Below are 4,836 nucleotides of genomic sequence, written 5' to 3'. Positions count from 1 at the left end.
CTTCAGAAATAGACCTTCAACTCCATGGTCAACTAATCTTTGACAAATCAGGGAAAAAATATGCAATGGAAAAAAGACAGTCTCTTCAATAAATGGTGCTGGGAAAATTGGACAGCCACATGCAGAAGAATGAAACTCGACCATTCTATTACACCATACACAAAAATAAACTCAAAATGGATGAAAGACCTCAATGTGAAACAGGAATCTGTCAAAATCCTAGAGGAAAACATAGGCAGTAACTTCTTTGACATCGGCTACAGCAACTTCTTTCAAGACATGTCTCCAAAGACAAGGGAAACAAAAGCAAAAATGAACTTTTAGGAATTCATCAAGATGAAAAGCTTCTGCACAGCAAAGGAAATAGTCAACAAAACTAAGAGGCAACCCACCGAATGGGAGAAGATATTTGCAAATGACATTACAGTTAAAGGGCTGGTATCCAAGATCTATAAAGAACTTCTCAAACTCAACACTCAAAAAACAAGAGAAAATAAAATTTAAAACTCACTATAGATCTTGAACAGGAGACTTTTCCAATCAAAAGAAATAATCAATGAATATGAAGATAAGTTATTTGAAATTATCAAATCAGAGGAGTAGAAAAAAATGAATAAAAGTGAAAAAAAGCCTAGGAAGATTATGTTTCACCATCAAGACAGCACAGTATAGGAGTGTTACCAGAAGATGTGAGATAGAGACAGAGATAGAGATAGAGAGAGAGACCAAGGGGTGGGGCATGCACACTTTGTTAAAAAAATGGCTGAAAACTATGGAAAGAGCCTAAATGTCCATCGACAGATGAATGGATAAAGAAGAAGTGGTATATACATACAATGGAATATTATGCAGCCATCAAAAAGGAAATCTTGCCATTTGCAGTGATGTGGATGGACCTAGATGGTATTATGCTAAGCGAAATAAGTCAATCAGAGAAATACTATTATCATATGATCTCACCGATATGTGGAATTTGAGAAACAAGGCAGAAGATCATAGGGGAATAGAGGGGAAAAAATGAAACAAGACGAAACCAAAGAGGGAGACAAACTATAAGAGACTCTTAATCTCAGGAAACAAACTGAAGGCTGCTGGAGTGGAGTGGGGTGAGAGGGATGGGGGGCTGGGTAATGGACACTGGGGAGGGTATGTGCTATGGTGAGTGCTGTGAATTGTGTAAAACTGATGAATCAGTTGAGACCTGTACCCCTGAAACAAATAATACATTATATGTTAACTAAAAAAAGGCTGAAAACTTCACAAATTTGAGGAAGGAAATGGATAAACCAATTCAGAAACCTCAATGAATTTCACCTAGATGAAACCCGAAGAGATTCATATTGAGACATACTTCAATCATAGAAAGACAAATGCAAAGCGAAAGACTTGAAAACAGCAAGAGAAAAGTTACTTGTCATGTACAAAGGAGCCTCTATGAAATTATCAGGGATTTCTCAGCAAAAACCATGCAGGCCAGAGGCAGCGGGATGATACATTTAAAAGATGAAAGAACAAAATTTCAGCCAAGAATACAGATATAGGAAAAACAGTCCTTCAGAAATGAAGAAATTACAACCTTCCAAGATAAACAAATGATGAAAGAATTCATTAACTTTAGAGCTGCTCTATGAGAAATAGTAAATTCAAATTCAAATAAAAGGACACAAGATAAAAACATGAAGCCGTATGAAAATGTAAAATTTTCAGATAAAAGTAAATATATGAACAAATATAGAATCTCGTCTATACTAATTTTGCTGTGTAAACCCACTTTTAATTCTGGAATATAATTTAAAAGACAAAACCATAAAAACAACTGCAAATCTATGTAACGAGTACATAATTATAAAAAGGTAATTTGTGATATCAATAACATAAAATAAGTGGGGCAGCACTGTAAAGAAACAGTTTATATATGTGATTTAAATTGAGTTCCCATTAGTTTTAAATATATTGTTCTATCTTTAAGATGTTTTATATAATTCTCATAGTAATTGCAAAGAAAATATATATAGAAAACACGTAAGGGAAGTGAGAAGAGAATCAAAGCACACCACTAGAAAAATGTCAACCAAATATAAAGGAAGTCAATGAGAGGAAATGAGGGACACAAAACATACCAAGTATATAGAAAACAATTAAGATATTGACAGTAGTAATTATTTCCTCATCAATAATTAACTTTACATGTAAGTGGATTAAACTTCCCAATAGAAAACATAGATAGGAGTAATACATTTTTAAAAATGGATCTAAAAATATCCTGTCTACAAGGCATTCACTTTAGATTTGAGGAAATATAGACTGAAAGTGAAAGGATGAAAAAGAAATCTTATGCCGATGGTAACCACAAGCAAGCAGGTGTCTGATAATATCAGACAACATAGATTTTAAGTTAAACATTATCAGAAAAGACAAAGAAGGACATTATATAATAAAAGAGTTAATTTACCAGAAATATATAACAATAAATGTATATGCACCAAATATCAGAACCCCAAAACAAATGAAGCAAACATTGATAAAACTTAAGGGGAAAAAAGACAAGAGCACAACAATAAAACGAGACTTTAATAATCACATTGAATAATGGATGGAACAACCAAAGAAAAGATCGATAAGAAAGTAAAAGACAGAAAAAACACTATTGAACAATTGGACTTAACAAACATATAGAAAACAACCCACACAACAAAGGCAGAATACATAATCTACTCAAGTGCATATGCAATATTCTCCAACTTAAACCACGTATTAAGCCACAGAACAAAATTAACACGATTTAAATAACATGAAATACCTTTTCTTGACCTTAATAGAATGAACCAGAAACCAGTAGCAGAAAGAAAACTGAGAAATCCACAAATATGTAGAAAGGAAACAACACAATATTTAGCAAATGATAGACTGAAGAATTGAAAATAGAACTTATAAAACATCTTGAGAAAACAAAACAAAACCTACCAAATCTTATGGAATGCGGCGAAAGTAGTACTAAGACAGAAATTGGTAACTGTGACCACTTATATTTAAAAAGAATCCTCTCCAACCAATAACCCGAATTTATCTTCACAGAAGTAGAAAGAGAAATGTTAACACAAATCTACAGAAAGAAAGTAATAATATTAGAGCAGAATCAATAAAAGACAGAAGAAAAATAGAAAAAAAAATCAACAAAATTGAGTAGGTTTTTTGAAAAGATCACTAAAACTGACATCAGGTAAATTAACTAAAAAAAAAAAAAAAAGACCCAAATACTAAAATCAGAAATGGAAGAAGAGTTATTACCACTGAGGTCATAGGGAAGAAATAAAAGGAGTATAAGAATATACTGTGGAGGAGATGCTGAAGATGGCAACAGAATAGGAGGACCCTAGGCTCGTCTCTTCCCTTGAACACAGCTAGATAACTATCAAATTCTAAATATCCCAGAAATCGATCCAAAGGCTAACAGAAGAAACTCCACAAATAAAGGGAGAGAAGGAGCCACACTGAAGAAGGCAGAAAGAGCAGAGACATGGTTTAAGGGAGAAATAGATCTCAGGTGTTGTGGAGAGGGAGCTGTGGTGGTGGGGGGGAGGAGAGAGAGAGATAGAGAGAGAAAGCCCAGAACGGAAGCATTTCTCTGCCATTGACAGAGAAAATGAAAGGGGCTGATTTTCATCAGTTCTTCAAACTGCAGGGCTTAAAGACTAGAGTTTTAAAAGTCACCAGGCTTGGCTGAGACAAAGCCCTGGGGGGCACTGCCTTACTCCTGGAAAGAAGGTGGGCAAACAATACTGCGGCAGACACTGTGGACACAGCAATCCGAAGAATGCTTGGGGCACACCAAGGAGAGAGGCAGCATTCAGGGAGATGCCCTTCTAAAGACAAAGGAATTGGATGGCACTATTTCCATCACCCACCCCTCAGCATAAACACAGAGCCATTAATCTGCTTACACCAAGTCACACATCCCTGCACTTTGGCAAGACTGCTCCTCTTGGTCAAGCTTGCCTCAGTCCCAGTGTGGCAGGCCCCTTCCCCCAAAAAACCAGCAGAAACCCCCACCCACAACATCCCTGGAACAGAGTTCTATAAAGCTTCAATTCTAGTGGAATAACATCAGGTCTCATTTCACAAGCAGAACCAGAATACATACACCTAGTTAAAATTTGCCACACTCTGGCCAAGGACCAAACACTGCCCACTACATCATGGAGAGCCTCTGCAGAAGACCACCCTAAAGGACAGAGCAGCCAAAACACAACAGTGGAGTGCATGCGGCACACACCAGAGAAACTCCCTGAAGTGTCAGGCCCTGGACACTATATGACCTCTTCTTCATGAAGCCATTACTCTCAAGAACAGGAAATATAATGGGCTTTTCTAACACAAAGAAGGCAGAGACTTAGACAAAACATCAACATGGATGAATTCATCCCAAATGAAACAACAAGATAAGGTCACGGTCAGAGATCAAGTGTAAGTAACATGCCTGATGGAGAATTTAAAGCAACAATCATAAGGATACTCGCTGGCCTTGAGAAAATAATGGAAGACTTCAGGGAGGACCTTACCACAGAGATAAAAGAGTTAAAAAACAATCGATCAGAAATGAAGGATGCAATAACTGAGATTGGAAATAGGCTTGATGCAATGAACACAGGATGGAAGAAGCAGAGAAATGAATCAGTGATAAAGAAGACAAAATAATGGAAAATAATGAAGCTGAACAAAAGAGAGAAAGAAGAATTATGGAACATGAGAATAGACTTAGGGAACTCAGGGACTCCATCAAATGTAACATCATTCGTATTATATGAGTCCCAGAAGAAGAGGGAGAAAAGGGGGCAG

The sequence above is a fragment of the Leptonychotes weddellii genome, chromosome X (genome assembly GCF_054177405.1).
Source record: "Leptonychotes weddellii isolate Sample4059 chromosome X, ASM5417740v2, whole genome shotgun sequence".
Lineage (NCBI taxonomy): Eukaryota > Metazoa > Chordata > Mammalia > Carnivora > Phocidae > Leptonychotes > Leptonychotes weddellii.
Note: the sequence above shows the minus strand (reverse complement) of the source record.